The sequence below is a fragment of the Nicotiana attenuata genome, chromosome 3, assembly GCF_001879085.1.
Source record: "Nicotiana attenuata strain UT chromosome 3, NIATTr2, whole genome shotgun sequence".
NCBI classification, from domain to species: Eukaryota; Viridiplantae; Streptophyta; class Magnoliopsida; order Solanales; family Solanaceae; genus Nicotiana; species Nicotiana attenuata.
Window position 1 is genome coordinate 9,510,508 of NC_031991.1, and position 23,229 is coordinate 9,533,736.

The window sequence follows — 23,229 nt, forward strand, 5'->3', positions numbered from 1 at the left end:
AGTGGATTCCACATATGCGAGATTTCGACCGCAGAAGCGATTTGGCTGGGGCAAAACATATAAATTTAGCCCTTCGCGATTTTTGAGTGGTTTTTCACCATTTTTCATACGGGTTTGAGCTTGGGAGAGCAAATTGAAGAGAGAATTCAAGAGGGTTTCGTGGAGGTAAGGTATTTGGATCCTAAACTTGTTCCTATCTTGGTTTTTACCTGTTTAAGCTTGAAATCTATGGAAATTAGTAGCCAAATTGGGGGTTTAGGGCTTGGAAATAGGAGACCTTAATCTAGGGATTTGAGGGGTCATTTGTGGTTGGACTTTGGTATATTTGGTATGTGTGAACTCGTGGGAGGATAAGTATTCTATTGATGTAGTTTTTGTCGGATTCGGAGACGTGGGCCCGGAGGTCGGGTTTGGCCAATTTTGGGTTCCTTGGTGTAATTTGATTATTTTCGCATGGGCTTCGTTCCCTTAGCATATTCTAATGTTATGATTCTTATTTTTGGTAGATTCGACGCGAGTGAGGCCGATTCGAGAGGCAAAGGCATCGCGGGCTAGAGTTTGGACCGGATTGAGGTAAGTAATGATTGTAAATGTTGTCCTGAGGGTATGAAACCCTGGATTTCATATCGTTTCACTACTTTGAGGTGATGCACGCACTAGATGGCGAGCGTGGGGTCGTATACTATTGGGGATTGTGACTTGGTCCATCCCGTACGACCATTAAGTCGCGTATTTGATTGAAAACTGTTTGATATTATTGTGGTTTGGAAAGTATTACTATATTTGGGGCTGAATGCCGTGTTTTGGCTTTGTGCCGACTATTTGGACCCTTAGGGGCTTTTTACTACTGTTTCCTCACTATTTTTGATGATATTTACACTCAGTCATGCTATGCTTTCACTGATTTCATAACTCAGATTTTATTTACTTCTTTTGATTTTATAAATGATATTTTGAGCCGAGTACCTATTTTACTGTTAGCCCGAGGGGCTGTGTTGTGAGGATATCATGGGATCGGGCTGCGCACCGCAGCATGTGGTACTGATTTGTGATATATGAGAGGCCGAGGGCCTGATTTATTATGCCACGAGGTGGCTTGTTATGTGAGGCCGAGGGCCTGATTGATTATGCCACGAGATGGCTTGTTATATCGCTTGGGTTGTAGGAGCCTCTCCGGAGTCTATATACCCCCAGTGAGGGCGGCTACCCAGTGTAAGTGATGTGATATTTCCCGAAGGGCTGTTGTTGATTTATGTTGTTGCCCGAGAGGCTGATTACGAGTGATTGTGAGGTAGCCCGAGGGGTTGGTTCTGTTGATATTTTGGCCGAGGGGCTGGTTCTGTTGATATTTTGCCCGAAGGGGGTTTGATGGTACATATTTTGTCCGAGGGGCTGTTTACGTTTCTATCCTTTTTCTCACTGTTTTCATCACTCGTTTGAAACTATTGAAAGGTGTTTTAAAAGGAAAGGTTTTTATTGAAACTGTGCTGCTTTACGAGAAAAAAATGGTTTATGTACTATTTTTGAGCAATGTACTGGGTATGTTGTTGTTGTTTTGAGCAATGTACTGTATTTGTTGTAGTGTTATGACGTGGAATTATGTGCTTTCTTACTGCTCAGCTTTCATTTACTTTTATTACTTACTGAGTTGGCGTACTCACATTACTCCTTGCACCTTGAGTGCAGGTTCAGGTATTTCTGAACCCAGCAGCGGGTGTTGATCACTCAGTGGCAGGTTTATCGGAGTTAGCAAGGTAGCTGCCCGGCTTTCGCAGCCCTGCTTTTCTCCCACTTATCCTCCTTAGGTTATTTTTAGTATATATTCACACTCTTCGTTGTATTCAAACCTTAGTAGATGCTCGTGACTTGTGACACCCCGATGACGGGCTGGTGTATTTATTCCGCACTGGTTATTTAGACTTATGTTATGAGTTTACTTGTTAATTAATGACTTAAAAATGATTTTTTACGGAATAATGGTTTGATTTGGGAATTGTGTCGGCTGGCCTAGTTTCACGATAGGCGCCATCACGACCGGGTCGGTTTTAGGGTCGTGACATAGGGTTCAAAGAATATGAAAAATGAGCAAAAACTCGGAATACCCAGCTTTTAGCAGGCTGCAGATGTCGCATTTGCGACACTGGGTTCGCAAATGCGTACTCGCAAAAGCGAAAAATACTTCGCAAATGCGAAGCCTGGATTTTCCCTGATAGCATCGCAATTGCGATGAAAAAGCTCGCAAATGCGAAGGGCCCTCGCAAAAGCGGCCCAAAACATCACAAATGCGAACCTCCCCTGCCCAGACCATTTCTTGCATTTGCGAGACTGGCTTCGCAAATGTGAAGCCTGCCAGTCCCAGCCATTTTGCAAATGCGATACAATGCCCGCAAAAAGCGGTGGTCGCAAATGCGACCCAATACTCGCAAAAGCAAGGTCAGACAGAAGCAACTTAGAAATTTCTACCAAACACTCCAAAACGCTTTCGAAACTCATCCGAGCCCTCGGAGCTCCAAACCAAAAACCAACACAAGTCTGAACACATAACACGAACTCGCTCGCGCGATTGGAACATCAAAATAACCTCTAGAACCACAAATCCGATTCCAAAACGTATGAAAATCACTATGAACTTCTAGAATAGCAACCAAGCGTCTGAACCATATCAAATCAACTCCAAACGACACCAAATTTTGCAGGCAAGTCCCAAATGACATAACGGAGCTGTTCCAACATTCAAAATCACATTCCGATCTCGATAACACAAAAGTCAACTATGGGTCAAACCTGTTACGCCCCGCAGTATTACGACGATGTTATGCTCTGCAGTAATATATTACGATGAGGTTATGCCTTGCAGTATTATATTACGGTGATGTCATGCTTTGCAGTAATAAGTTACGACGGTATTGCACCATGTAGTATTGTACGTTGAATTTGTCGTATGGTAATTAGCATCAGTACAAGGAAAAGATTATGTGGGGATTATAAGGATTATAAGTGATGAGTAAATTCGTGAAGGTAAGAGGGTAAGTAATATCGAATAAAACAAATTTTGTCGAAGTTTGGCATTTTGAGATAAAATACGGCCCGAGCTAAAATAGCCGGTATTTATGGACTAGTACACTAAGTGTAACCATTGTGAGTAGGGAATTTTGTTATCCTTGGTACATAAGGATTACCACAAGGCGAGTAAGGGCCATCCATGATGTATAAGGACGCCGAAGATTAAAAGGTGAAACGTCTATAGGCAGGTCGTCGTAGCTCCAACTCTTAGTACTCCCCTAAAGGGGGGAATATGGAATGATAAAGGAAGAATGCAATAAAAATGAGAAAGGGATGAGATTGCACTTATCCAAATGCTACAGATATGCTACGATTCCAGGACATTATGCAAATGCGACGTCGAGGAGAAGAAGTAAGGGTTCCTGCCCGAGATGTTATTGATAATTAAGGAGCCAGTACGAGACGTAAATTAAGACCAAGGAAATAACCCAAGAAAGATTTCGCGGAATATTGACATGAGAATGGGCCAGCGAGTAGTTAGTAGTTGATTCAGGGAGAACCTAGTTATGGCTAGTCAAGAGGATATAGACAAGACAACAAGTCGTGCAAGATAAATATAGTAAAACCCAATATAGTGAATTTAGCCCCGCAATTATGACATTGTAATACTTGAGAAATATTCAAATAGGAGTTGGGGTAGTTAAAGGTACCGTATGATTGTTACGGAAATAAAAGATAGTTCCACTGGGAACACAGTCAAAACTTCAGTTCAGAAACAGCCGTATGAGCAGATTAGCGTGGAGGTAAGTAACAAAGGATAATTACAAGTGAGCACGAACATCAAAAATTCTATCGGGAATACGATATAATAAGCTCGCATCTTTTCAAGAGTCAGAGGATCCTCCCTAAGTACTACAGTGAAGGACTAGCTGAGGAAATAAGGAATAAGGCTTCAACCTAAGCACAATGACCTAAAGAGGAAATGGTCTTGTAACAACAGTTTCACAACAACATTGTACGTCCTCCATAAGAAAGAGGAATCTACCGTGGCTATTGAATGGGAAGTAAGAATCAAAAGAAATATTTGAAGATCGTATGAGTTGTACGAAAATTCCAGCATGCGTGGGAGCTAAGATAAGCTAAGTATGCACGCAACAAAGGGGAAGAAAGATCAGGAAGGTTAATAGCTTACGTTAAAAGAAAGCCGAGAAGGAACGAAAGGAATTATTTGATCAATGATCCCGAGTTAGTGACGTTATGAATGCACTTAAGAGTTTTGATTTGTATACATGCAGCATATATTTTGACAATCATACAGCCGTAAAAGATTCCTGTATAATTTAAAAGAAAGAATTGAGTCCAGGTCATAGACAAAGGAATGAATTATTAAAAGATTGTATCATGGATATTCCATAGCATCCATGGAGGGCTAAAGTAGTAACTAATACCATGAGCCACAGATTGGAAAATAACTTAAGCCAGCATAAAGGCCGACCAGAAGAAGAAGGAAACTAAAGAGTTACATCAACAAAGTAAATCGGGAATCTCATTATTGGACCCCGAAGTTATAGGAATCATGATTGAGAACATAGCAGAATCACTCTTAATATAAGAGGTGCAACAGAGATAGCACAACAACTATGTCCTATAACGGCTCTACGATAAAGCCAGTTAGAAGGGTACCAGTCTCATAAGAAGTCAGTATGAAACTCCCACAGGATTGTGTATGTACCAGAGGTGCAAGTATTATAATAGAACTTCAAGTTATGGACGTGGATTACACCTAGGTGGAAGGGAGGTCACGAGAGAGATAGAAGATACGATGCGAGATTTTAAGGTAAGTAAGGTGAAGGTGAACAACGTACGAGATACTCAAAGGCAGAAGATCATGAATAGTCCATACTTCGGATAGAAGGCTATAAGCACGGGGATTCAATATCCAAGAATTATAGTGGCATCGTCAGTGGCATATCTTCTAGTCAATGATTTCTAGGTATGAGGAGGTCTAGTTAAGAAAGTAAAGAAAAGTTAGAGACGATGTGATGTCTCGCTTGATGTTCTAAAATAATACAAGGAAATTCAAGAAAGTTGAAGAAAGATTACGAGTAGTATAAATAGATGTGTATAGGTCCCAAACTAAAGTATAGTAAAGCGACAGTTTTATGACAGGATGTAAGAACGAAAAGGCGAGTGAGAAGGTGACGAGAATAGATTAGTCCTCGGGATTAGGCCCATGAAAACAAGGGAGGTAATGGCTTCTCTCTGTTATAGAAAGCTCAGTATAGCCTGAATAGATTCAAAGGAGTTACTCATCATAAGTAGAATTTAGAAGAGATAGAATGTTGTCCTAATAGTAGAATAATGGTGTAATTGTGATAGATAAAGGATGATGTTTGGGCCTTCGATTGAGTAATAATTTGAAGAAATAAAAGAGAGAAAAGGGATTCATGAATTTTACGGGATTAAAATACTCACGTAAGAGAATCACCTTGGGATGCTATAGAATACGGTTATTGAGGAACAGTATCGTCGCTAAGTGGATTAGAAAAATTACTTCGAATATTCCTTGATGTAACCTAAGCCCTAGGGGCAAAGTATTACGTAAGAAGTTTCAATTTATCAGTGGTATATTGCAGATCAATATTGAGGTGAATCAACAATGGATGGACAAAAGTCACAAAGTATGAGATGAGATTAGGCCGTCATTCTAAAGATGAGCAGTAATGAGAAAGCATTAAAGGACTTAAATTTATACATATGGAATAAGCAACGAGAGTAAGCTGGGATTTGGCAACGATAAATTAAAGTAAGAGTTATGGCAGTAAATTCATACGCATGGCTAAACGGACTTATGCGATGAGATAAATATTCGTGAATTCAACAAAGCACCGAGCAAAGAACTTCAGTATACTCATAGATGCCAAAAGGGACATCTTATCAAGATCTACATATGAAGCCTAGAGATTGGGCACACTTACAAGGTCAAAATTGTACAGGCTGCATGATGAAAGGTAGCAACAGATACGAGATTGGAAGGATTCCGACTACAAGTTGTGGTGTGAGAAGGAGGCCTAAAGGGGGAATGCCATGGACTTTAGACTCATTCACAGAATAGTCACCTAGATAGCAAGGGAAGTTCTAAATTATTCGGAAGATATAAGTTATAAAAATAATAAGTGCATCAGTCAACATTCGAGGACGAATGTTCTAAAGGGAGGAATAATGTTATGCCCCACAGTATTACGACGATGTTATGCTCTGCACTAATCTATTACGCTGATGTTATGCCCTACAGTATTATATTACGGTGATGTCACGCTTCGCAGTAATAAGTTACGACGATGTTGCACCCTATAGTATTGTACGTTGAATTTGTCGTAAAGTAATTGGCATCAATCTCCCCATCCCGCCTCAATGTGATGTGTAACATCTTCATCAATCTCCCCACTCCTGAATAATAGACCCGAGGTACTTAAAACTCTCTCTCTTAAGGATGACCTGCGAGTCCAGCCACACCTCCCCTTCCCCTCCTTGAGTCTCGTCTCTGAACTTACACTCTAAGTATTCTGTCTTGGTGTAACGATCCGGCCGGTCGTTTTTGTAATTTACGCCCCGATCCCCCATTAACTGATTCCCCTAAGTTCATTTCTGCTATGTTGGTTTGACGGGACGTTCGGTGTTAGGATTCGGAGTGTTTTGGGACACTTAGTCCCTAAATGAGAACTTAAGTGTGGAAAAGTTGTCCGTAGTCGGAACAGTGTGAAGACAACATCGAAATGGAAATCGATAGTCCCGTTAGCTCCGTTAGGTGATTTAGGGGTTGGGAGCTTGTTCGGAATGTATTTTGGAAGTCCGTAGCTCATTTAGGCTTGAAATGCCGAAGTTTGAATTTTTGAAGTTTCCGGTCCGATAGTGAGTTTTTGATTCGAAGGTCGGATTGGAATTCCGGAAGTTGCAGTAGTAGCTGATTCGAAAGCAGCAATAGATGAGATTGAATCAAACAGAAGGTTCATCCCTCACCCTGGGGGATTGGGGAGTTGAGACTTCCTTGCTCTTAGGCCCGCTGTAAGGCCAATAAGATCAGGAAGAAGGAGATTGGATTCTTCCTTTTATCCGGACTGACTCTAATCGTGATTTTTACTCTATTATGATACCTCCCTCTGTCTTAATAGAAATCGAGAATGGAGGTGACTTCGCTACACTTGTTTATAGTTGGAAATTCCAACTCGAAGGCCCTAGTACTACTGACTTTGCACCAGAAACAATTGAAGCCTTTTTTCGGCATCCCTTCTCAGACGTCTTATTCCTTGCCTTAGTAATGTGCAATCAGCTACTTGGCACCTTCCCTTATTCTCCTTCCTTTCCTTTTAGATCTGAGGTAGTACTAATTAATGCTTGAATTGCTCCTATTAGAAATAGGGCTACTCTTGGGTACGAAAGAAGGATATTCCGAGCCTGGGCACATCCCTTTGATAGCTTTGTTTAGCCTCCTTTACTATGTCAATCCGTTATGGCTGAAGCCGATCCTCTCCTTGGTACTTCACCTAGTGGCTAATCTCAAGTCTCTTCTCTCGACCGGATGGGCCTATGTCACTGAAACAGGTGAGGAAGACCTCCAATCACTGTACTGGCANTCATGTCATTTGGGATGTGTGTGCAAAATTTCAGGTCATTTGGACGTGTTTTGGTTAGGTTTTTGATCGAAAGAGTATTTTGATAAAAGTTGAAGTTCTTAGGCTCAAATCCTTGTTTAATTCGAGTTTCCGGCATTGTACTGGGTGGTTTAAGGATTGGTACAAGTTTGAATGATGATATGGGATATGTCCGTAGGTTTGGTTGAGGTCCCGGGGGCCTCAGGTGTGTTTCGGATGCTCAACGGAGCATTTTGGAGTTTGAAAATGTTGCAGAGAATCCTTCAGCTGTGCAGGTCCCAAATCCTTCTTCGCGTTCGCTTCCTCCTCCACGCGTTCGCGTAGAGTAATTCTGGAGGAGGATAAGTTTTCTTCATTGCGTTTGCAATTAGTGCTCCGCGTTCGCGAAGCTTCACATATTCCTTAATCGCGTTCGTGTCAAGGCTGTCGCGTTCGCATAGCTTTATTGGACTCCGAGGGCTGGGCTTGATTTTATTCAACGCGTTCTCATAATCCCATTTGCGTTTGCGTCCCTTCCTTCGCGATCGCGAAGGGAATTTTTGGTCCCTTTATTTTTCCTTCTTCGTGAACGCGAGCTTCCTTCCGCGTTCGTGATGCTTTTCGGACCTGAACAATACTTAACATTCAAAAACGAGGGTTTTGCCATTTTTATCAAAATACAAGTTTGAGAGCTCGGATTTGGGGGAAATTTCGAAGGTTTTTCGAAGGCAATCACTGGGTAACGATTCTCTACTCTCTTATTCTTAAAACCCACTAATCTAATCACGAATTCATCCTTAATTTCGGATTTTTGAATGAAGATTGGGGAAAACTTCTTAGACCAAACTATTGAGTTTTGAGTGGGTGTTTGACCACCGATTTGAGAGATTTTTATATGGTTAGACTCGTGAGAGTACGCGGGTTCTGAAAATGTGAAAATTATCTGATTCCGAGATGTTGGACTGAGGGCATTTTGGTCATTTCGCCTAATTTCGCGTTTTATTTTTGAATTAAATAGTAGAATAAATTGCTTGAGATGTTATTTACGACATGTAATTAATTGAATAGAGTTGGGCCATTTGGAGTCGGATACTCGTGGCAAAAGTGTGATTTCGAGTTGAGTTTGGCCGATTCGAGGTAAGTGGTTTGTCTAACCTTGTGTGGGGGAACTTTTCCCCTTAGGATTGTTACTTGATATTTGAGTGCCTTGTACGTGAGGCGACGGGCGCGTACTTGAGCCGATTGATGAAAAATCCGGTTTTTACTTAAGTTATTGAGATTTGGTTTCTTTCATACTTGCCTTATTCTACTTGAAATTATAACTTGTGCTAGATTAGGAAAGACATGCTTAGTTGACTTGATTGCCTAACTGCTTGAGTTGTTTTGACTGTTCCACGTGAAGCATGCTAGGCTAGTTCTATCTGTGTTGTATTTCGTACTTAATTCCTTGGTATATTTCTGGCTGTGGTTGCGCATTTACATTGGGACTACGGATGTGGAATTCCGGTAGCTCCCTCCCCTATTTGTTTACTTTGGGACTACGGGTTCGATTCCCGGTAGATCCCCCTGCACTTTTACTTTGGGACTGCGGGTTAGATTCCCGATAGTTCTCCCCTGCATATTGATGGTTGGACTACGGGACGGTATCCCGGAGATCCTTCGGTTTGGCACATGAGTTGGACTACAGGACGGTATCCCGAGAGATCCACTAGACAGTTGAGGAAGGGCTACAGGATGGTATCCTGGGAGACCCTCATTGTTATTCTTGGTATTGAGCTGTAGTCATTCTGTGTCCATTTTGTTCTTTGTGTAGTTGTTATTATTTCGTTAGCCTGTCTTATCTCACTGATGTACTCATTATTTCTGTCAGATTTTCATACTGTTAATTAATATTATATTTTACCTTAGTAGGGCCCTGACCTTCCTCGCCACAACCCAACCGAGGTTAGGCTTGGCACTTACTGAGTACCGCTATGGTGTACTCATGCCCTTCCTGCGCATGTTTTTCATGTGCAGATCCAGGTACCTCTTCTCAGGCGCACTACCCTTGAGGCGAGGAGATACACAGAGACTTCGAGGTAAATCTGCAGCGTCCGCAGACCGAAGAGTCTTCTTCCTTATTCTAGTTGTAGAGCTGTTATCCTATCATACTTTTGATGTAGATATTCTGGAGATTAGAGTACTTATGGTAATTCTATTAGCCTGTGTTTCCCGTGAGTTTTCGGGTTTTGGGATTGAGTTATAGACTTCCGCATACCTTTAGAGTTGTATAGGCCGGGCGACCTTATATCCAGTTGTTATTTTTCATATGTTCGGTTTTAATTGATTATTCCTCAAGTCAAAAGGTTATTTCTGCACTGTTAGGCTTACCTAGTTGTAGGAACTAGGTGCCATCACGACATGTTCATGGAGGGTGAACGGGGGTCGTGACACTTGGTCCTGCTCAACTTGAAACCTTTAGATTCTAGGGTCTTCCTCCATACCTCTAATTGCGCGTTCACATCGTCTCGCGTCTCGTCAATAAATACAATATCATCTGCAAATAGCATGCACCACGGCACCTCCCCTTGAATGTGGCGTGTCAGTACATCCATCACCAGAGCAAACAAAAAAGGGCTGAGTGCTTACCCCGCAACCCCACTTAGATGTGACAAGAAAAGATAAAAAGGTATTTCAATTTGCCTCTGTTCGTCAATAGAAAACACAACTAGTAAACCCCAAACGCCAGATGTGAGTTTAAGAAAATGACATTTACGACGTAAAAAAATCTTTTTCGTGGAAATAGGCGGGGTACTCTAAGTAGAATCGAATTGAGAACTCTAAGGACTTCTACCACCCTAGAATAACTACACTCCTCTTTTATTTTATTTTTAGGCGGTTTATTTATATTTTTAAATTTCTTTTATTGTGTTCTTTTAAAGGAGGTCATGTTGGTTTTTAATATTGGGATATGGAATGAAAAAATATTTATGTTGTATACACAATAACGGGGAAAAAGATAAAATATGGCCAAATTTTAATTGCATTGTTTCCCAACCGATAGAGAATAAATAATATTTTTATAACTAAATAAAAAAAGAATATTTGAGTTGGATGGATTGTATTATGATCAATAGTTTAACTCATATTAATCCATGTCTCAAGCAAATTTTGGAAGGGTTATGACCCAAGCTATTTTAATTCGCCCAAAATTAGCCTAATCTTGCCTATTTGATACCCATACTTATAACTCATACCATTCGCTTGCATTTGGTGATATCTAACACTTAATCAATATTTTTTCAAATTTTCAGACAAAGAGAAGTTCGGCAGTTGTATGGCTATTATCCGCGTTTCGCACGGTTGTTAAAGACATTAGTGAATTTAAAAATTATATTTTTCGAAATTTAGTCTGATAGAAGAGATTAAACTTATTCATTTACATGCATATATATATATATATATATATATATATATATACATACATATATATATATATATATATATATATATATAAATAAATCTTATCAATTTAACTCAAAATAATTATGTTTATTAATAAATCACAAATATCTTAGATGAACTGCATTTTATAGTATTAGGTTGTCTTTTAAAAATAGAAAGAAAGAAATTGAAGAAGAAGAAGAAGAGAAGTGTTAAAAGCGAATCATTCTATACATTTCATTACTAAAATTCTTCGATCCATAGACTGTTTTGATTCAACTAAACAATAGAGTTAATTTATTCTATTTAAGGGAGGCTTTTCTGTTGTAACTTTTTCAATCTTTGGTAGGAAAAGAGATTATCGGGTAACTGAAATGATAGAAACTATACTCGCCTCTTTTTCTTCACTTCTGTTCTTTGTATTCTCTTATCCAATACTATATAGATTTATATTTGATAATAATTCTATATTTTTGTTATATTATACAATGAACACATAATCAAACTACTGCGCCATCGGTATTTTGCATTTAAAGCAATGTTTGCAAACTTTGGTTCTAACACACTTTTTGTAATTACACTTTTAACACACTATTTTGTCAGCTCATGCAATTCTTTGTTTCAGACGAAAGGAATTCAAAACATTTCAGGAATTTTTTTTAATGATGCTCTCTCCCCTCAACTTTCTAAACTGTTCTAACCAATCACCATAGCCATGATCCACCAATACCAAGCCATATGCAAATTGACTCAACTGAAAATCATCCACAACCCAAATTTTTTTTACAAACACTCACATCCAACTCAACCCTACCAACTTACATTTCAAACACACAAGCTATTAATACTTCTGTTGATTTAACCGATGAAACAAACAATGAATACGACTCCGATGACTTCATACCCCTAACAGCGGAAGAGAAAGCTCGACTATACACTCCTTGGCAAAACTCTATCATCGTTAAGGTCTTTGGTCGAACAGTGGGACATCAACTGCTAAAAGCAAAACTAACGACTACTTGGCAACCCACAGAGGAAATACATCTCATCGATTAGGGATGTAATTTCTTCCTAATTAAATTTCGCTACGAGGAAAATGCGCATAAGGCTCTTCACGAAGGGCCTTGGTTCATCTTGAACCACTTCTTGTTGGTTCGTCGCTGGGAACCCAAGTTTATCGCCTCCAATGCACAACTAACATATGCTGCACCTTGGGCACGTTTACCGGAACTACCTACCGAGTTTTATGACTTCCACATCCTACAAAAAATAGGAAACAAGATCGGCAAGCTCTTAAAAGTGGATACTTGTACCACTTCCACTACAAGAGGCAGGTATGCAAGAATATGCATCGAGGTGCCATTGGAAAAACCCCTCAAAACTCACGTCCATCTAGGCACCCACAAACAAATACTTCTCTATGAAGGGCTCAACCTCCTCTGTACTAGGTGTGGCAGGTTTGGCCACGCTAGTTGGAGCTGTCAATACTCCCAAACACCACCCCTAAACTCGATAACACCACCAGTCGCCACTACTTCCCACACTGACCCTCCATTACATATTCCATCACAAAAGGACTCTGAGTGGAAAATTATAAGCTTTCCAAAACCACCAAATACAAAACACAACAAACCACACATACATAGACCTACAGAAGGACGCTAGTCTCCACCACAGCCGGCACATACAAGCACACTCATGGAAGTGGCCACGCCAATCGCTAAGGTAAGAACATGTATGCCTACAAACCCTAATCCAATAGTGGATACGAAGTTTTTTGCAAAACTCATACAACTGGACCCTGCAGAACAATATGGACATCAAGGGCATGGGCCACTCACAAATCCATGCACTCGCAAATTAAGCCCACAGACCATAGAAGATGACCCAATGGACCCTAGCCCAATAAAAACTAAGACGAATTCTATTAACACTAATTACCAAACTGTTAATGAATCTTTAAATAATAACACTCAAAATACCCTTAATACGTCATTAAACACAAACAAACACACTTCACAAAATATTACGGAGGAGGTTACTCCTAAAAAAGACATAATGAATCTTCACAGCCCCAACCTTTCTCCCACGTTAACAAATACAGCTGGACACAACAACTCCACCATTACTCTTACAAACAACACATCAGCCATGCACACTGACATTACACAAACAAAATCAACCAAATCTATCTCCGACCACTTAAAATTTGTCTCCCTACATGCCACCCCAAACAAGCCAATCGAAATCTTACCTTCCTCTACTCAACTTCACTCTTCTCCATCTCCCCTGTCAAGTAATCATACCACTCCATGTGACACAAAATTATCAACCCCAACCGCTATGCCTAATCAACCCTATATTCCATTCATCAATCTTGTACCATACACCCAAAACCATTGCCATACAGGAACAACCCATCACATACCCAAATATAAACACCACTACCACCTTGGAAAACCATGCAACGACCTTGGTACACCACATTCCGAGAAAACCATCAAATAAACCACCAACACTTCCACTTCCCACGACTGATCATGAGTGGTACACCCTATCCCAACCCAACCACGCCATTGATATACACATCCCAAACGCCACCATTGGAGTACCCTTTCCAATCATGGCTAGAGATGGGACTTCAAGGTTACTCGCTCATCTTCACAATGGAACTCAACAACCAAGAGATCATTCTTCTAGTTCAAAACCCAACACACCTAGCGGAGATTGTTACAGAGGGGATGAGGCTAGGAATGGAGGCAGTAGCACAAACACAATGGTCCAACATCAACACACCTCTCCTGTTGGACGAGACGAGGGCCTCAACCTCAACCCAATCACCTTGGGCACATCCAATCACTCCACCTCTTCACAGCTTCCATCAGGTTCTAGGGACACTTCCCTTTTACCCTCAACATCACACGGGCATGATATATGCTCCTTGGTTTCAACACATGAACACATTCTCCCCACCGGAGATGATTCTGTCACCAACAAGCACTTAGGAACCACTTTCTCCTCTCTTCAGTCCACCAATGACACCACCTCCATCGCCCAATGAATTAGGAGAGCAAACAAGGCTGGAATTAGCTCAAATAATGGAGGAAATACGCGAAACACGAACAGAGTTCATTTGGCTCAAGGGGTTCTACATCTACAGCGTCAAAGAACAGTACGTAAAAAAATTCATTCTGAAATGCACCCCCCCCCCCCGATTTCATCACATGCAGTGTCAACTTCAGGCTAAATCAAGATCCACAGGAGGGCAAATACTCCATGGTGATCATACCAACCCTAAAAAGGGTCACTACTCCACCACAGACATCTCAAGTGTCTCTGGGAGGGACAACTGATGTAGCTGATCTTGATACAACAGAAAACCCCAACCCTATAATGAATTTGATCGTTTGGAACTGTCGAGGCTCAATCAATGTAGAATTTAGACGCCAGTTTAGGTCATTGTTGGATAATTACAAGCCAACCTTAGTCGCTCTTCTAGAGACACGCATGCATGATGATACACCACTTAAAAACGATTTTGACTTCTCCAACATGGCACAACTGGAGGCACAAGGAATCTCAGGTGGCACAGCTCTACCGTGGAATGCGGATTTGGTACAGGTGGATAAAATCATAATGACTACATAGGAAGTTCATTGCATGGTCCAGGTATTGCCTAACCCTACACAATGGTTATTTTCTTCCATTTATGCAAATAACACTGTTCACTCACGTAGCATACTATGGCAAAATTTGAAATGTGTATATGACAATTATAAGGGACTTTGGCTAGTTGGGGTGGATTTTAATGAGGTCATTAGGCAAAATGAAAAATATGGGGGTAATCCTATTAATAATTCAAGAGTGGATGCTTTTACAAATTGCCTAAATTATTGTAACCTATTAGACCTTGGGTTTAAGGGTAGTAGGTACACATGGACAAACAAACGTAGAAATGGCAATACTATTCTAGAGAGGTTGAATAGAATACTAGCTAACTCTGACTGGCTAAGCATTTACCCCGAAACAGTAGTACAACATCAACCACGTACACATTCTGATCATTGACCTATTTTGGTCACATTACAAAAAAATAGTCCCTACAAATAAAGTATTCCGTTTTGAAAAATATGGACGTCCGACCCTTAACTTATTAACATAATTCATCAATCATGGCTACATACCTCCTCTTTAGAAGAAGCCATGTCAGCCTTTAGGGATAATGTAACTCATTGGAATAAGTATTCTTTTGGGAACATTTTCTTAAAAAAAAGGAAGATCCTAAACCGCATTAATGGTATACAGAAATCAATACACTACCCAGTGAGCCAACTCCTTCAAAACCTAGAAATACAGCTTACTAAAGAGTTTAGTAATTTACTTAGGCAAGAAGAAGATTTTTGGAAATAAGAATCTAGAATCCAGTGGCTAAATGATGGTGATGCAAACAATTTTTTTTTCCACATGTCTACCTTACAAAGACGTAGACGTAATCGCATAAATGCTCTACAAGATAGTGTGGGAAATTGGATTTTTGATCAAATGGACATACACAAATCAATAATAAATTACTTTACCGACCTTTTTACAACACAACATTGCTACACTGAGCGTCTCGACAAATTCTCCAATAAGTCAATTATTAAACTACAATGACAAGCAGGAACTAGCCAAACCACTTCAAATACATCAAAATCAGACACACAGTCTTCTCTTTCCATCCTTTTAAGGCTCCGGGGCCTGATGGCCTTCACCCATATTTCTTCCAAAATTATGGGCAACATGTAAGCACATCCCTTATTAACTGTTGCAAAAAGACTTTCCAAGACTGCGAAATATCAAACAATCTTAACACAACTTAACTGTGCTTAATTCCTAAAGTTAAAAACTCTGTAACAATATATCAATATAGGCCCATTAGTTTATGTAATACAACTTACAAAATTATTACAAAAATAATTATTAACAGGCTTAAACCAATTATTCATAAAATAATTGGACCTACTAAACCAAGTTTCCAACAAGGAAAAAGGGCCTCAGATAACGCTATTATTGTACAAGAATTACTTAATCACTTAAAAAGGAAGAAAACGGGTAGAATAGGGCACATGTTGCTCAAATTAGATTTAGAAAAAGCTTTCGGCAAGCTTGAATGGTCTTTCATCCATACTACATTACACTACTTCAACCTACCACACAACCTAATTTCTCTAATCATGTCTTGTGTTACCACCTCGACCATATCTATCCTAATTAACGGATCACCCACTAAATTCTTTCAACCAACTAGGGGAATCCGTCAAGGCGACCCCTTATCACCTTACTTATTCATCATGTGTTTAGAAAGACTATCTAGGAATATATTCCATTCTGTAGATTACTTAAAATGGAACCCTATTAAACTCTCGAAAGATGGCCCACAACTCTCACATTTATTCTTTGCGGACGATATTATTCTACTCTCTAAAATGCAAGATAAGAGTTGCACCACCATTATTGACACACTCAACACATTCACTAAGCTTTCAGGACAAACACTCAACTTCAACAAATCAAAAATATTCTTTTCAGGAACTGTAGCACTCAAGCAAAACAAAACATCCTTGAAAGCATTAATATGCGTGAGGGAATTCATTTTGGGAAATAATTAGGATTCCCAATGTTCCAAAAAAGACACCAAAAATCAGATTTCCAATATCTTTTAGATAACTTCAAAGCTTGGTTGGCAGGATGGAAAATAAAGTTTCTCTCTATACCAGGGAGAATAACTCTTATAAAATCTACTCTGTCAAGTTTACCAACTCACATAATGCAATTCATTGCAATTCCTCAATCCATTCTCAATAAGATGGAGCAATACATGCGTAATTTCCTTTGGTGAACTACTCAACAAAAAAGGAAAATCCACTCGGTAAAATGGAAAACTGTAATGATGCCCAAGAACATAGGAGGCTTAGCTATACAAAACCTAAAATTAAAAAATAAGGCTCTACTAGCTAGCTTGGCATGGCGCCTTTTTCAACATCCAAACTCTTTATGGGCATCCGCCCTTATTCACAAATACAAAAACAGCCATGCAAGCAAATTATCCTCAAACACTTGGAAGAACGTTATACTAGGATGGCAAAAATGCCAAGTTGGCATACAATGGCAACTAGGATCACACTCAAAAATAAACTTTTGGTTGGAACCATGGATTGCTCCCAATACTACAATTAGATCACAAATACATGGGCCTATACCTCTCGCTCATATAAATAAAAGTATTAACCCCTACAGGGAGCATGATACTTGGAATTGGGCATAGATTCCTTTTAATGTCACTAACGATTTAAAAACTAAACTAAATAGGGTTAATACACCCATTTATACGACCAAAGTGGACACGCTATCATGGGGAATTAGTCCTAAAGACAATTTTAATGTGCAATCACTGTACTCTCAATTGGTTAAAGAGGAGTTACAAACACAGGAGTCACAAAATTATTATCTTTGGCTATGGAAAATACAAGTACCTCCTAAGCTCAAAACGTTCCTTTGGTTCATCATGCATAATAGATTACCCACAAAATCCTATCTTAATCATATAGGCATCACAATTGACGACCAATGCCAACTTTGCCATGCGGTAAAGGAGACCATCAACCATGTCTTCCTCCATTGTACGCATGTAGCTCACATCTGGAAAGATTTAGGATTAACACACATTTTAAATCAACTCCATCGATGCACTCAACCCTACAATGGCTGCTTAAAGTTATGTACAACAACTACGGCATTATGCCTTACCCCATCAATAGGAAAACATTCCTATCATACACATTGTGGGACATTTGGCTATATAGGAACCACAATAACTTCAACAATATAAAAAACACTTAACCTTTAAACAAATCACTGATCATGCTCTAGAATTCACTTATCTTGCTGCAAGACACACACAACACAAATTACTCCAGCCAATCAAATAGATCCCTCCAAAACCAAACTACGACAAATTAAACACAGATGGGGTTGTAATTACATCAACTCATAAAGCAGGTATAGACGGGGTCATACGTGACTCCAACGGACATTGGATCGTAGGTTTTGCAGGAAATTTGAACCGTGTAAACATTGTACAAACAGAACTACAAGCTCTCTTCCATGGAATTGAACTAGCAAAAGCATATCAATTGACTCCACTGGAAATTAACATCGATGCAACAGAGGTAATCATGATGTTACAACAAGATCACCCACTTTATACTAATTTGATTCATGACTGCAGGCACCTCCTGGACCAGCTGCTTAATACTACTATCACGTATATCTACAGAGAGGGGAACGAGGTGGTTGATGGCTTAGCGAAAGCGGGATGCAGCTTGGATTCAACGATCACTACCACAATTATTGAAACACCACCACATTTTGTCAACGTCTTTTTGCAAAGGGATCAAGCAGGAGATACTCGCCTGATGAGGACAACAGGGACAAAGCACATACAATGAGACAAACAACAACAAATACCAGCTCACTATAGTGAACACGCACTGAATAGCAGTACTAGTTCTAGAGGCGACAATTACTGTATTGATGAAATACTTTTAAACTCTAAAATAGATGCAATAGCATCACCCCTTCTGTAGCAACTTTATATTTAATGCAATTATCTTTCCAACCAAAATAAACTACTACGCCAAATTTTGAATTCAACCCATAATCAAATGAGTTTATTCCGCTCCATTTGTTCGAAAAGATCACTCATCTTCATTTGGTTCTAATTCCCAAGCTCATAATTAGACGCAATATTAATGTTTTGTAACGACCCGGCCGGTTATTTAAAGAGTTTATGCCCTATTCCCCTATTAACTGCATTTCCCATATTTGTTTCTGCTATTGTAAGTTGTTGGGAGGATTCATTCGGAGTTTCGGAGTGTTTTGGGACACTTAGTCCCTAAATGAGAGCTTAAGCTTTAGAATTTGGACCGTAGTCGGAGCAATGTGAAGACGGCCTCGAAATGGAATTCCGTCAGTTCTGTTAGCTTTGTTGGGTGATTTCGGGCTTAGGGGCATGTTCAGATTGTGTTTTGGGGGTCCGTAGCTTAACTAGGCTTGAAATGCCAAAAGTTGAATTTTTAAAGTTTCCGGTTCGAAAGTGAGATTTTGATCTAGGGGTCGGAATGGAATTTCGGAAGTCGGAGTAGGTCCTTTGTGTCTTATGGGACGGGCATGCAAAATTTTAGGTCATTCGGGCGAGGTTTGATAAACTTTTTGATCGAAAGCGGAAATTTGATGTTTTGGAAATCCTTAGGCTTGGATTGGAGAGTATTTTGTGGTTTTAGCGTTATTTGATGTGATTCAAAGGTTGGAATAAGTTTGTATGATGTTTTAGGGTTGGTTGGCAGGTTTGGTTGAGGTCCCCGGGGCCTCTCCTGAGTTTCGGGTGCTTAACGGAAGTTTAATTGGACTTAGGAAAAAATTTGACGTTAGCTGAACCTGTCATAACCGCACCTGCGTGAATGGGACCGCACGTGCGGCGTAGCAGAAGCGGCTTGGTGACCGCAAAAGCGGATTTTGGTCTAGGCTCCAGAAGCCGCAGGTGCGAGAAGTCGAACGCACCTGCGAGATCGCAGGTGCAGTAAGGGAGTCGCGGGAGCGGAAATTTCTGTTTAATGAAAAGTCGCAGGTGCGACTTGGTCAACGCAGAAGCGGGATCGCTGGTGCGGTCCTAGAGCCGCAGATGCAGTTTCACTGGTCAGAAAAGGGGAAGAACGAGGGTTTGAAATCAAAACTTGGAAAATTGAATTGGGAGCTCGGTAGGAGGCGATTTTTGGAGAGATTTTCAGAAGGAGTTAACCAGTAATGATTCTTAGCTCCTTTTTGCTTTTAACCCATTAATCTAATCATGAATTCATCATCTAATTTCAGATTTGGGATGAGAAATTGGGAAAATTCTGGAAAAGGTTCTTAGGCTTAATATTGGGGTTTTGATCAATATTTTGATGTTGCATTGGAATAATTTTGGTATGTATGAACTCATGAGTGTGTGAGGGTTCTAAATTTGTAAATTTTACCTGACTTCGAGATGTGGGCCCGGGGGATTTTGGTCATTTTTCACAATTTTGCGTATTAACTTAGAATTAATTAGTTGAATTAGTCACTTGAAGTGTTATTTACATTATGCAATTACTTTTAATAGATTTGGGCCATTTGGAGTAGGATAGTCATGGCAAGAACGTGGTATTGAGTTGATTGAGCTGGTTCGAGGTAAGTGGCTCGTCTAACCTTGTGTGGGGGACATCCCCCCCCCCCCCCTTAGGATTTGGTATTGTTGTTATTTGAATGTTGTGTACGTGAGGTGACGAGTGCGTGCACATGCTAATTGTTGGAAACCCGTGTTTTTTTCATTAAATAAATTGACTGTGTTTCTTTCTTCTTGAACTTTACTTGTACTTTAAGCCTAATGTGTAGTATAGGCAAGCATGCTTAAGTGAATTAACTGTCCTATTTGCTTAAACTATCTACGTGAATACTGTGTAGCATGTTAGAATAGAAATCTCTGTTTTCTTGGTACGGACATGAATGGATTTGTGGATTCTTTCCTTGAGATGGTTGGGTTTTTGTTTTGGGACTACGGATGAGCGTTCTGGGAGATCCCCTGCACATATATTGACTTAGACTGTAGTGCGGGATACCGAGAGATCCCCAGCACATATATTGAGGATACTAAGAGATCCTCGGGATACCGAGAGATCCCTAACACATATATTGAGGATACCGAGAGATCCCTGGGATACTAAGAGATCCCCGAGTATTTATGTTTGGGACTATGGGACGGGATCCCGGGAGATCCCCTGACGTTATTTATGTGTAGTGATTGTATATTGTCTATGATTTCTTCTCATTTACTAATATTGTTTTGATTATACTGTTGCACCTTACACTGTCTTACGTTTCCTTAGTTATTGATAATAGGTAGGGCCCTGACCTTCCTCGTCACTCCCTGACCGAGGTTAGGCTTGGCACTTACTGGGTACCGTTGTGGTGTACTCATGCCCTTTCCTACACATATTTTCGTATGCAGATCCAGGTACATCGACTCACTCATATCGTTAGCGAGGCGTGGTGATCTCTAGAGACTTTAAGGTCTGCCGCGTGCGCAGACCAAGGAGTCCCTATCTACTCTCTCTTTTAGTTATAGCTCTTCTGTACTTTTTCTCTTATTTAGACATTTCTGGAGTTAGAGCCTTTTTGTGTACTCTTAGCTTGTGATTCATGGGATTTCGGGTTTTGGGAGTGTTTTGTTGGAAATCTTGTATTGTTATATGCCGAGCGGCATCTTAAACACTATTATTTTGTTATCTTGGTTTTTATTTAGTTTTTCCGCATTTGTTTCTTTCTTTTTGAAATTGTTAGGCTTACCTAGTCGTAGGGACTAGATGCCGTCACGACATGTTTACGGAGGGCGAACTTGTGTCGTGACAAGTTGGTATCGGAGTTCTAGGCTCATAGGAGTCATGAATCACACACCGGTTTATTAGAGTCTCGCGGATCGGTACGGAGACGTCTATGCTTATCCACGAGAGGCTATGTAACTATTAAGAAAACATCACTTCATTTGAATTCCTTGTCATGCGAGATTTTCGATATCGAAATTCTGAACTTCTGTCATCTATTCTCTCACAGATGGTGAGGACACGTGATACTGGAGGTGACCAGACACTCGCGCCCCCTACGAGAGCCGTCAGAGGTCGGGGCCGGGGTAGAGGCCGAGGCCGCGTACGCGGTGCAGCCAGAGCACCTGCGCGAGCTGCTACCGAGGAGCCACCAACAGTTCCAGTTGGAGACCAAGCGCCTGACACGCCTACTGTTACTATTACTCCAGTTCTCCAAGAGACTCTTGCGCATTTTATGAGTATGTACACCACTCTAGCTCAAGCAGAGTTGCTTTCCCTTGCTGCAGCCACATCCCAGGCTTAGGGAGGAGCACAGACTCCCGCCACCCACACTCTAGAGCAGCGATTGCATATTGAGCAGATTCCAGAGATTGTACCGGCACAGCCTGTAGCCCCAACTCAGCCCGAGGAGAGGGCAATAGCTTCAAAGGAGGAGAAGAAGAGGCTTGAGAGGTTCAAGAAGTATCAGCCTCCTATATTCAGTGGACTAACATTAGATGATGCTCTAGGATTTCTAGAGGAGTGCTACCGTATCCTCCGTACCATGGGTATATAAGGATCGAGCAGGGTTTCCTTCACTACCTTCCAGCTTCGAGGAGCCGCCTATCAGTGCTGGCATGCTTATGAGTTAGACAGTCCGGATGAGGCAGCTTCCCTGACTTGAACTCAGTTTTCAGATATGTTCACGAGCGAGTATGTTCCCTAGAGCCTCAGGGACGTGTGGCACACAGAGTTTGAGCATTTGTGCTAGGGTACTATGACTGTCTCGGGGTATGCTGTCCGTTTCACCGATTTGGCTAGACATGCACCAGCTTTGGTTTATACTGTTCGCGAGAAGGTTCGCCGGTTTATTGAGGGGCTCATTCCCAGCATCAGGTCTAGTATGGCTCGGGAGTTGGAGATGGATATTTCTTATCAGCAGGTGGTGAGAATCGCTAGGAGAGTAGAGGGTATGCATGCTCGGGACATAGAGCAGAGGGAGGCCAAGAGGTCTCGAGAGTCGAGCCATTATTCCGGTGCCAGTGCCCCAACTTCAGCTCGTCATGGTAGGGGTTATATGAGTTGCCCCGTTCATTCAGCTCTTCCAACAGCCAGTGGTATTCCAGTTCCTCATAGACCCCAGGAGCCTTATTATGCACCTCATGTATCTAGTGCGCCTCCTGCACGAGGTGCTTCCAGTGGTCAGTCCAGGAGACCTGGCCCGAGCCAGTCACAGCCACGACGTCCTCCAAGAGCTTGTTTTTAGTGTGGTGAAACACGCCATATGGTGTGGGATTCCCCTAGACTGGGGAGGGGTGCACCTCCATAGACTTCTCAGCCACAGCACACCCCGCCGAGCTCTCAGGCTATGATCACAACACCAGTTGCTACCCCACCTACTCAGCCAACTAGAGGGGGAGGTCGGGGAGGTAGAAGTCTCCCTAAAGGGGGAGGCCAGGCCAGATACTATGCTCTTCCTGCCCGTACTGAGGCTGTGGCCTCCGATTCTGTCATCATAGGTATTATCCTAGTCT